Raw genomic sequence first — 12,769 nt, 5'->3', positions numbered from 1 at the left:
CGAGGCTGTCATAGTTTTCTTTTTTTCTAACTCATTTTATCTCCCCCCCCCCCCTACCCACTCCCTTCCACCACCCTTTTTCCATTTTAGTGGTCTGACTCGTCGTTTACTCTCAGACCCTAACTGTGTCGTGTTTTTGTTGTTTTCCTCCTCCCGTCTCTTGGCTGTTATTTATCTAACAGCGTTGAGATCAATTTATACTTCACTTTATTAACTCGGGACTTGATTTGCGCTGCATAATAATGACTTATGAAAAGCTCCTCTTGAATAAATTCAGTGGACGAGTGACTGAGTGCAGGAGCAAGATTGTTTTGATATTTATAAACCTGCCGCGCTCTTTAAGAACTCACATTGTGAGGCTGCCGGCCACAGGTGTGAGACATTGAAATGAATCAACACAAATTGGCAGCAGGCTGTGTCCTTTGCAGCGTGGCCTTCACGGTTTTTGTACCTTACGCTGGGTTGAGGGTCTTCAAAGCCCTTTGGCTAAACAAGAGACCTGCATCATGTGTAAAGATGGAGGGGGAAAAGGGGAAAGAACATCCAACCAAAGGCTTCTGAAAACACTTTGACAGGTTTGTAGCGCCTTGAGCTAAGACCAACGCTGGCCTTCCTCTTGTGTTGGCTGCTTGTTCACTTCTTCAGCATTGATTTTTTTACCACTCGGATATGACATTGTAACGTTTTCCCAAAGACAAAGAGAAGACTGTTTATTTTTTTAAGTTTTGATAAGATTTATTTTTCTCAACATCAATTTTTCTCTCAGTTAATTATAGCTTACTTATCTAATAAGCTATTACTTATGACAGAAGACAATACTCAAAATAAGTGCTAATGTATTGTGTGAATTGACAATAATCATATGTTTACAGCTTGTTTTGCTGCTTTGAATTAAGTAAATATGGTTCTCAGCCAATTCACAGCTGATATATGTCGGAGAAGGTTTCATTTAAAAATGACTTGACATCTTCATTCTTATAACCTTTGTTATTATTATTTAATCTTGGAAACTACTTTATTTGGAGTCAGAATTAGGCTTAAAAGCAGTGCCCTCTCATCAACAATAAACATGGATGATCTTTACAAAGTGTCATCGCAGCTCTCCAGGTCTCCTTTGCTTCCTCACCGCTCTGAATAGAATATTATCCTCCCTCCTTCCATGTCCTCTATATCTTTTCTGCCCTCTCTCCTGCTGATATGCTGTATGACCGCTAAACACTGTTGCCTGCAAGGCTGCACCCCCACTGATTTTCATCAAAATGGCATGCATCACCTAATCTCTCTTTTGCTGTATAAGTCGCCTGCGAGGCAATATGTGCTTAGGAAGAAGAAAGGGGAAGGTGCACCTGGGTGACCATGATGATATCGTGTCTGTTTTGGTCATGTAAAGTAAAGTGAATGAATAACATGTACTAATAAAAGACAATTAAAATGAGTGAATCCCAACAAAAAAATGCAATTTGAGTTCATGAATAAATTAACAAATGTTTAAAAATGCGTGGGAAAATGATGAGACGTATTTAAAGAGAAAAGTTTACATCCAATGAATTAAATCAACCTCTTTTAATGTAATACAAGTTTAACTGAATTCATGTTTATGTTTATTTCACACATGTTATTGTATTAATCATTTGCAAGATGCTATTTGTTTCCCATTGAATGGTTTCATTGATGCGCTTTAGCCAATGAGATGTCTTCACAAGAAAATGCACAATCTCTCTCATATGAGCTAAAATCAGAACATAATTCAAAAGCTAGTTTTAATTTTCACTTGACACATCAAAAATGAAATGTATTCAGGAATTTCAAATGTTTTTCTAATGTGATGCCAATGGAGTGCATTTTTTTCAATCATTGGTCAAGGAAGTTTGAATAAAAAATAAAACAACATTTAAAAGACATTGTAATATTTGTAGTAATAGCTTACACACACTATTTTTCATTGTTGGCTTTGCACTTTTTTCATCATAACTTATAAGTGACCTTGCTGTCTTTATCTGTCTACAATACAGTCCTAAAAGGCATGGCTATCTGCAGTGTTTATCTCTAATAAGTTTGCTGGCAAAGCATGATACACACTAGCTTATTTAGATGTGACGATTGCTGCAGCATTTTTCCCAATTACCTCAGCATATATAGTAGGACACTGCTGAATCAGGACGGCTCATGTACACTCAATCCTCAGAGGTGGCAAAATTACCTGCTCAAAATGTCCTCGTAGTCTGACATTAACTTCTGAGAAAAAAGCAAGAAAGACACAAATGAGAGGATTGCTCATTTATTGGACTTTGAGACTTTGAGTCATATATATATATATATACTATTGCAGACAGACAATTAGAAAGAAAAAGTAAGAAACGTGAGATAGAAAGAGAAGGACAGAGGTTATTGTCTAGACCGGAGATACCTTTGGCACATGTGCCACCATTGGCATTGGAAGTCGAGCCATCTTTTTTGGAAATGTTGTCGTGCCCTCTCACCTGCATGCTAAATTACTACTTTTACAACCATTGGCAGTTTGTTATTTATAGTAGTTTGATTAACCCCCCAACCTGCATTTCACAAAGAATCGCGCTACTCTGCCTCAGATTGTCTTGTAACAGTTGCCCTTTTTTCACAGAAAAATGTAAAGTATATTACTGATGAACAAGATTAGTGTCACTTTAGTTGGCATTTTGGCACTTCCGGTTACCTTTCGTCTTAAAGTCAATGTTTTTTTTAATGGATTTTTTTGTTAGACCTGAAATAAGGTCTGTAGTTTAAGAGATTTTAAGTTGTGTCCTACAACATAAAACATGCCAGTAAATACCTCACTCTCGGATGTTGAAGTCTTTTTGTGTCTAAGATAAGGGGTCTGCCTAGTCTGCCTTTTACTGCCTTGTTGTGTTTACATGGATTCATGCGACTGTGGTGTAGTTCTAATCGCCTAACATTAGCATTTTACTTCTGCTGATTGTATTCATGCATCAAAAATTAAAACAGTGGAGCACATCTGTTTGCCAGAGAGCTTGTTTTCCAATAGAAAAATCCCATTGGCTTATGGTCGAGGTAACCAGTGCGACGCTAACTTCCAGGTTGGCTTACACAAATATAACGTCCCTGCACCACTATGTGGATGGAATAAAATTACAGATTTGTTGAGTTTTAAACGTCGATGTGGTTTTGTATTTATACTAAATGTTAACCTTAATGTGATATGACACACTGATAAACAACAACGTTTAAAAATGGAACGTCATATTAAAAAGGTTGCTGGTCTAGACACATCTCTTGCCTGCATATGTGTGTCTCCATATTTAGAAATGCCTCCTCGCATCTCTGATTGAATCAGCATGATATCAGATTTGGTGAAAACATGTGGTGTGCTGTCATCCAACAGAGAGCTGTCGGCATGCACCGAGACACGCAGAGTGCAAATTGTGAAGGCGTTCTCATCTGCCGATTGCCCTCCTGTCTCTGTGGACTGCTACCAGATCTGTTTGGTTTCTGTTTCTTTTACTAATGTCATTGGATTTCTTTTGTGTGACACAAAGGAGAGAGTCGTTACCTGAGTTGCCTCTTCTCCAGCAAATAAACATTATGGTGCTGTGTAATCAGCCATGTTTATTTTGCACATCTGTCTCAGAAAACATTGCCAGAACACATAGGTTCAAAGTGTGCAAAGGTAGTGTACATTATTTTATTCTTACTGATTGTTGCCAGCCCCTACCACAACTAATGATAAGATCAGTTGACGTGCCCTGTGTGCTCGCGCCCAGCATCATCTTCAGGGATTTGCACTGTATGCAATTAACCATAGGTCTCAGATGTTCTTTGAGCATCAAAATACATACTGGACACAGAACGAGAGCGCCATGTCAGCTGCAGGAAGCATGGACCCTGTGGCAGCGTCTCAGCTCACACTTATCCTATTTGCCAAGTAGCTCTGCTCCAGCTGGGTCCCCATCCTGTGTCTGAATCGGTCTAATTTCCATGTACTGAGTTCGAGACTGAAGAAAATATACAATGGGGAGCCCCTTGTCTTTGAATCAGCCTGTGGCTCTGTAGGCTTTGTCCACTCCGGGAAAAAGACTTGTCCTGGATGCGGTCCCGATTGACCACCTGAACAGATTTTCTGCACCTTTCTATCCCTTTGTGTGAGAGCACTGCTCAGAGGAATACTAGGGAAAGAAATGCATTTCTTCTGATGGAAGCAATGCATTGAGAACACTGGCTGTTTATTGCACTGTGAAGGTCCTGACAGAAGGCTGCTTAACAAGTGCTTTGGCCCCGTTAAACCCTGTCACGACTCGTAGCAGTCCAGCAGAAGGAAGACAGGTGGCCTGTTGGTGTGACCTTGGCGTGGGGCCAGACACCTGAGCAGCAACAGACTAAGGCGTAAGCAACTGGGACCAGCTGCTGCTGCTGGAGATACTGGTGATGGAATAAATGCCTGAAAATATTTGATAAAGATTCAGGTTATTGATGATCTCTGTGATAATTAACTTTGCATTTTACAGAGTGGTAAATATAAATATACATTGCATATTTGTACATGATAGTACATTGCCTCCAAGATGCTTCCTAGTGGATGTGAACTGATTGCTTTCTGGAGCATGCGATCCTCTGTTGCTTTCCTACCTAAAATCTTTAGTGAAATAGAAGTACTGGAACCGGACTTCATTTAACCGGAAGTCCTATAGCCGGAAGTGATTGCACCGGAAGTAATGGCACAATGGGACATAACATTGCTATTAATTATATCTTGAAATTAATACAATAATTAAACAACAAAATAAGTTGAAAATGCCTTAAAGGCAACACAGCTAGTAATCTCAATGTGCATCTTGCAATAAAGCAGAAAGCCATATATAGGTGATTGCACTTGATGGTGTGGAAAAAAGACATTCATTCTATTCTATTCTATATTCTCTAAGTCAACTTTTAATTGACAATAAGTAAACTGTCAGCAGCTTTCTTCCACGCCATGTCATGTAGGGCCAGGGATACAGCGCCTCATGGAGTGATGCAAGGGTGATTAGTACAAAGGTGTAGGAATTTCTTGGCAAAGCCTCACTAAATGGATCGTACCAGTCTGATGAACTGTGCCAGGAGGTCCTGACTTCCACCATCACTCCGATGTTCTTCTTTTCAAGCTGGAGTTAGTGAAAGGTAGTGGGCTGGCAGATAGTGGGCTTCTGCAGAACTGATGGGGGTTCGAGAGATCTCCTTCCTGGACTTTATTTCGCCCGTCGTTTCAGTGGTAGGATATCTAAGGAAAAAGACACACAAGCATTTCAAATTAAAACACCACAGTCCTCTTTCTCTTTTTAAAAAAAAAACATTATATTGGTCTTGCAAATAAAACATCCAAGCCTAGCCTACTTTATACTGAAAACATATACAAATGTCGGGAACATTGTAACCTCTTCTCTCTTCATCCATTGTCTACTCCTTGGATGATGGCTGCTGGAGGCTGTTTGGTGGGTGGAGGTTCTACAAAGTGCCACAGCTTCCTCCAAACATGTCGTCACTGTGACATCAAGATTCTCAGCAAAGTTTCTCTTAAAACGGTAATCTGTCTCCTTCTTGATGTTTCTCAGAGGCCAGGACATAGTGAACTCATGGAGACGGCTCAAGAGCTACATCCTCCATGTTCCTGATATCATCGTCTTTGAGCATGAGATGTCATGTGTGCTCATGTCTCCATCTAACAATCCACAGACATCCTGCTGATCATTTCACCAAGCCTGCTTTTTCTTAAATCCTTGTTTCTGCTATGAGAAAACCCCTGGATCAAGACTTGGCATGCTCAGACAGCAGTTTCCACCCTTTGGACCTTGAGGACTTTGAAAGTTCCAGAGATACTTTCTGTCTTTATCTTCCATTCTTGCAATGTTTTTACACCAGTTCAGCAATATTCCCAGCTGTGTGGTCATCTGTAGATTACAGCAACTCAAGGCAGTGAGACTTCAGTTGCCAATCAAAGGTTACATAGTGATCCTTGACGGTCATGTAGGTCATATATTGCACAGCCGTGGGATTGCATTTGTGCAAAAGTAACTCCTTACTGGAACTTCATCAAATGAAGAAATCCAGTTTCTCCTACAATCTGAGATGGCATCATGTCCTTAGAAATATGCCACAGCATGGTTCAGCTCTTCGGCACGTTTGGATGAAGGAGCCTATTGAAGGACTTTCCACAGTCATTTTTGCTCCCCACACTGACGACTTAAGGTGCTTTTTGCGGATATAAGGCTGGAATCTCTGTTCCGTCTGACATTTTTACAGCTCCTCTCCTCAGTGCTTTAGGTGAGTGGCAGTACGGGCCGCATGACTCTTTCATATACAAACAGGCACACAGCCGGACACCACCTTGCGTGATTTGTGCTTGATCACACAAGCAAAGTGAATTGCGAGATTTGTTTTCACTGGCCTACAAGGAATAATTACACCACAGATATCGTAGCTTCTGCAACCATTTCGGTGACACAACTGTGACATTAAGTAACCGCAGTTATGGTAAATCAAAACAAAATCTATGGTGACATCTCTGCATCTCTTGGCGGCAAAGGTTAAACTGCGGATTTGTATGCCAGTAGGATGTGAGACTGAAACTGGGCTCAGTCCTCCTCATGTCGGAAAAAACATATTGAATCAAAAAGAGGGATGCGCCCTGAGAAAGAGGAGTTCATATCTTTTTGTGATATTTAGCTCAACCCGTGGGTTGCAGATAGTGATCAAAGCTAAGACATGGCCTGTGGCGGTGGTGATGCAGCAAGACAGGAAATGCAACTGACCACGCGTATGAGATTGCTTCTAAATAACAGAGTACAGGAGTGAGTAGACCAGCATATGGAGACTGTTGGAGGCAAAAGGGTGCGTGTAATATAACTGTTTTTTTTCCATTCCAGTACATAGAAATTAGAATTATATTATTATAAGATCATTATTATATATATATTTCACAGAATACTAACACAGGCAAAGGACACTTACATTAGTTGTTAGATGATCCTCAATTAAAGCACAGTTACTGTATATAAACATGAAAAATAGGACACACAGTGAAGTGGATATCAGGATGGTTAAATTTAGCATATGCACCACAGATGTTTTTGTGTCCCTGTCCTTTATGTTAATGTAATGAAACTGCAATTATGTAAATTACCTCCTCTGAATTGCATCTCTCAACCCTTTGGTTTCTATTTCATTTCAATCTTAAATAAGGGCTCACAGTGCATTTGGTAGTGGACATGTCAGGATGCACACATGCTGCTTAAATGTAATCTGCAGGATTCGGTGTCTGGATTTAAGGCCCAACAAAATAGCATTAACACATGCAGGTACATGCTCAAAATAATCTAAAGCCTTGGTGTAGCTGAGCTCACATATATATGAATACAAAACAAGCTGAAGCAAAAACAGCTTCATTGAAATGAATAAATGTTTTCCGAAACTGTTTTGAGGTGATGCTTTGTTAAGCACCTACAATCTTTGTAATAAAAGACACTGTGATGAAAAATGAAAATTCTGATGAGAAAGTCACTTCTGTAAACCCAGTTAATCAATCACGGAGAGCCTACTGCACGCAGTTAGCTGAACCATTGCACAAAAAGATTTGAGTACTGTTGCTGTTGATTCAAAGAGGTGTGATGTTGAACTGACGTGAACTGCTTGCAAATCTTGTGACAGTCAGAGATCCAGCTCTCATACCCGTTTAATACTTTCCACCTTCACCTTGTGTCTAGATACGAAAACCACTGGGATCGATCGAGGCACAGAGGGTTAGAAGATATGGCAATAAGTGATCATAAATAATTCAAATGGGAAAAACCTATGGTCGAGTCCGCCTCTGACCAACGTACAGACCAGTTAGTTGAGTCACCGTTATCTACTGCAATGAGCCTTTTATGTGGCTTTCAGTGTTGCTTAAAGGTTTGCCAAGTCAAAGGCAGCAACACTATATCTTTTTTACTCACAATGTGAAATATATTAAGTGGCATTTTAACGATTGTGTGCACTTCAGCAGGAATCTACCAGCTCTTAAAATACAGGGCAGAGGCTGGAACACAGACCAATAAAGGGCTGGAGGAAAAGAGGGAAGTTGGAATAAAGAGGGGGTACACTTTTGCCTGAATAAATTGATGTCAGAACCTTGCTGAAGAAAATATGGCATCATCGTGCATTGCATTTGATTATCTGTTAGAGGACTGTGAATGATGGTTTATCTAAAGTCTAACTCATGTTATTGCATGGTTTCCAAGTAATAGCAAGTTTATTTCGCCGCTCAGATATAATTGATGAAAGGGGAAAATATATTCACGTCCTCTCTCTCTCATGTCTATCTTCCTTTGCTCTTTCTTCCACTCTGTCTTTTTCTAATCCCTGGACAGCAATCAATAGTTATTATCTGCTGAGTGTCGCGATAGACACTGCACAGAGCCTCCATTCTGAGTTAATGGTGCTTTTTCATTATAGCTGACACTAGTCTAAACAAAGCAGGCGTATTTCCTCGCCACCAGCCAAACACAGTCTACATAATGGCACCAGATAAAAGGCAAGCAGGAGGGAAAATTGAGTTTCACATAATGGGGAATCACTAACTCGGGACCATTTCTTTCCCCGCTCCATTTTCTCCCTCGTCCACCATCTTTCTATGTAGAATTTGGCAAATACGCAAACAGACGGGATGTTAATTTCTTACCTCTTGCCATTGATCTTTTCATTCTTCCATCCATTCATCCCTATTATCCTGTCCAATAATAGTTTTGTTCATCCATCAAGGATCCATCCATCCGTGGATCTGTCTGTCTGTCTCTCTGTCTGTCTGTCCATCCATCCAACTGGCAGTCTGTAGGTGGTAAGGGGGGTGAGGTTGTTTTGTTTTGACGGGGGGTTGTTTTTTCATAAAATAAATAAATGATATCTGAGCAGCGGAGTGGAAAGCATAACGAATGGCAGTTGGAGAAAAGGCAATTTAGGGAGAAGTGCACTCGCTGGCGAAGGAACAGAATGGGTTTTTACTGTGAAGTATAACCAATGCATTACAAAACACATCAGAGGTTTATTGAAAAAGCAAAGTACCCCTCACCCCCCCTATGAAAATAGCCAACATTATCATGGCCTACATGGTTAGGCACTGAAAGTCACTTTCAGAAAGTCAGGGGAGATGTTTTTATTGCAGTGGCACACAGAAATTGAAGAGCCCGGGTGAATGACAGAGCAAGAGGTGGTCGTTTTTCAATTCACTTACATAAAGAGGTGCAGATAAGTTTCATGACACATGGCATGGGGTCACCGTGGAGTGATGCTTTGTGATTTTTATTCACAGTACCCACAGCATTGCCGTTTCTCACACAATGGCTAGACCCAAAAATGTTGTGTTTGTTTTCAAAGGCAGTGAAGGAGCAATGCTATGTATGAAACGTTTTAATTAATTACAAAAATAATTAAACATTTCAAACCAAATTACACACATTTTTCACATTACACGCTTCTTAATTTTATGGATAGCTGCCCAAGAATTGATTTGCTATATTGGTAAAATGGGGCTGCACGATGGTGTAGTGGCTAGCACTGTCGCCTCACAGCAAGAGGGCCGCGGGTTCAATTCCCGGTCGGAGCGGTCCTTCTGTGTGGAGTTTGCATGTTCTCCCCGTGGCAGCGTGGGTTCTCTCCGGGCTCTCCGGCTTCCTCCCACAGTCCAAAGACATGCTGCAGGTTAATTGATCTCTAAATGTCCCATAGGTGTGAATGTGAGAGTGAATGGTTGTATGTCCCTACATGTGCCCTCGATGGACTGGCGGCCTGTCCAGGGTGTCCCCTGCCTTCGCCCTATGTCAGCTGGGATAGGCTCCAGGGCCCCGTGACCCTAATGAGGATAAGCGGTATTGAAAATGGATGGATGGATGGATGGATATTGGTAAAATGATTCCTTCCGTAAGGGTTCAAAAGGATTTCTTCTTTTTTTTTTTATCAGTCCGAAATCAAGTTAAAGTCAGGATAAAATGTATTTCATTCAATTAAATGAAAGAAACACATATATTTGGAAATGCCTTCATACCGCCGCGCCTCTGATAAAGTAGGTTGACGTTTGACTGGCATTGACGCCAAGGACAAGCGGCATTTTGTTAGCAGTGTCATTGATGATCAAGGAACACACCATTTGCCATCTTAATTGACTGATTTTCCGATTACATTTTTAGGAAGTTTAATGATCTACTGTAGCCAGACAGTTGTACTGCACTTCTCTCCAGGTGGATGTTTGTTTGGTAGCTCATTGGGCAACCCAAGATGCTACAAAAGAGACATGAGAGGTACTGTGGGTTACTCTTCAATGTCTTTAGCTCTTTTTTCTGAAGTTGTCTGGGAGTTAGTCAGTGTAACTGCCGGCCAATGATAGAACGGGTAAGGTTACTTGTAAATACTTTATGCAAATACATATAGAAATGGGAGAGCAATATATAGGGAAAGAACAATAAAAACATGCAATTTGATATCACACTTATATGCAATATCATTTGATAAGTTCAATGGATCAACACTGCAATCATAATAAATGCTGTATGAATTAACAACATGCTTCTACAAGAAATGTGAAATGTACAGAAATATGAGCTGGAAAAGTTATTTTTCAAACCAATTACACTGACGATAATAGCCACAGCCTGAGCGGTAACTTGCAGGCCATTAGGACTCCCATAAAGCTGACTGCCATTGGCATTTCAGACATGGACAATTCAAAAACCCTAATGGAAATACTAGAGTCACTTAAATATATGTAGATATGTCCTTTTTTTTTATTTGGAGACAATGGAATTATATTCGATGCGTCATTTGTTTTTTACTTGTTTCCTTTTCTTCTTTAAGAGCAGCCGGATTCACATTGAATAAAGTACATGTCTGGAAACATTTTATCATCTGCTGTCACAATATTATTTCACTCTACCTTTTTAATGACTATATGGGAGGCATTTCTCCAAATGTTACCAGCTATTCTTAATATACACTTTCCATGGTCACTTTATTTCAATTACAGAAATAACTGGCTGTGGCGCACATTGAGTTTCACTCGAACAATTCTGGAACTAAATATAATATAATATTTAATACAAGCAGGGTTTAGCGGTTCAGAAGCTTTTTGACAAAAGTTTGGGATTAACATATTGGCTTAAAATATTCTCGCTGTCAGACACGAAACTTCAAACCAATATGTGCGACACAAGCTGACTGTCAGCTGATCCTGATAAATGCCAGTCATGTTGACATTTTAAGCAAAGCAGTCAACTTAAACTGTGAACTCCTCGTGTTTTCCACCAGCTCCTCCCTACGAAACCATGCTGCTGCCAGCATGTGTCACATCCTCCTACTGTACCTGCCACACACTGTTCCTGACTAACGGTCCTGCTACTTGGCTACTTTCTCCCTCCATCACTCCTGTCTCCTCCTGTCTCGTTGATGTTTATCATACTACCAATTGTCTTAGTGATAAATGGCTTTTTCTCTTTCTCTCAAAGCCATTTTTTAGCATTGGTTGTACCTAGAATTGCTAATAAAAATCAGTCGTCACAGACAGCTTCCCAGAACGATACACTGGAATGCGTTCAAGTGACAAAGCCCTCGAGCAGCCATTGTAATTATGACTGGAGGAAGTAAGGTTATTATGGTGCGACAAAGCGATGTCGTGGTGAATTTAAACATAGGACTTTAAAAGGGGAGGCCGGTGTTAATTACAATGTTTTTGTTTTGACCAAGATTGTACATAACCTTAACCAAATGGTTATTATTTTTGCCACGATGACGAAGCTCCCCAAAGTATTCATTTCATCCCATCACCATGTTTCCCTAAACCTAACCAAGTCATTTGTGCGCCTTAACCCTAGAACACTGACGTTACAAATAGTAACACCATCGCTAACGTCAGGGAATATTTTACCCGACCTGAGTTAAACTGAAGTACTCTTCTTTTATTGTAACCTATAGAACTTCTCATAAAACGAAAAACAGGTATCATGGAGGGACCCTATGAAAAGGCTAGAAATCAGGGTCAAAAATTAGGTAATCGTTAATGAAACATAACGGAGCTATGAACTTGTTCTTCGGTCCACCCCTTCCTGGGACATGTGCACCTTGCCCGGTGAAGGCACAGCCTCCCTGCAATGGTAATATCCATCCAAAATGTGTTTACCCTCTATCACTAACGTCGGGTGAAAATCACCCGAAAACGTGCCTGTTGAAAAGACAAGGTTTGGATCAGGGAGACACGCCTACCTTCGATGACGTCAGTGAGCAGCCTGAAGCTACAGGACTACGCAACTCAGAATAAAGCAACACAATGAAAATTACGTAACCACAATCGCGCAGGTCAAATTCACCCGACGTTAGTGTTCTAGGGTTAAAGCTAACTAAATCGTAACCATAGTTTGTCACATCATTAAACAGTATTTAGTAGCGGGTTGGGAAGGAATACACAAATGATGTCGTCCTGTCGATAAGGGCATCGGATCAGAAAACGCTTCCATGTGTCATTATGGAGGTCACGGACACGCCACGTATCCTTTATCTCATTTGTATCGTGTCTGTTTGCGACCACACTCAAACCTTTCAGGTCAGTCAGGATGAGCATAGATCAATGTGTTGAAATAATTGAACTAGATATGAAAACACTATTATGTAGAGTGAAGGTCCACAAGTTTGAGGAGTAGATCGCATCCTACTGTTCATGCTCGACATTAACTGGGTCTTGGCCGCTGGTTTGCAGGATCACACAGATGACAATAGTCGTGGC

This window comes from Cyclopterus lumpus, chromosome 17 (assembly GCF_009769545.1).
Source record: "Cyclopterus lumpus isolate fCycLum1 chromosome 17, fCycLum1.pri, whole genome shotgun sequence".
Taxonomy (NCBI): Eukaryota; Metazoa; Chordata; class Actinopteri; order Perciformes; family Cyclopteridae; genus Cyclopterus; species Cyclopterus lumpus.
The sequence above is the reverse complement of the archived record's forward strand: the minus strand, read 5'-3'. Positions refer to the sequence as shown.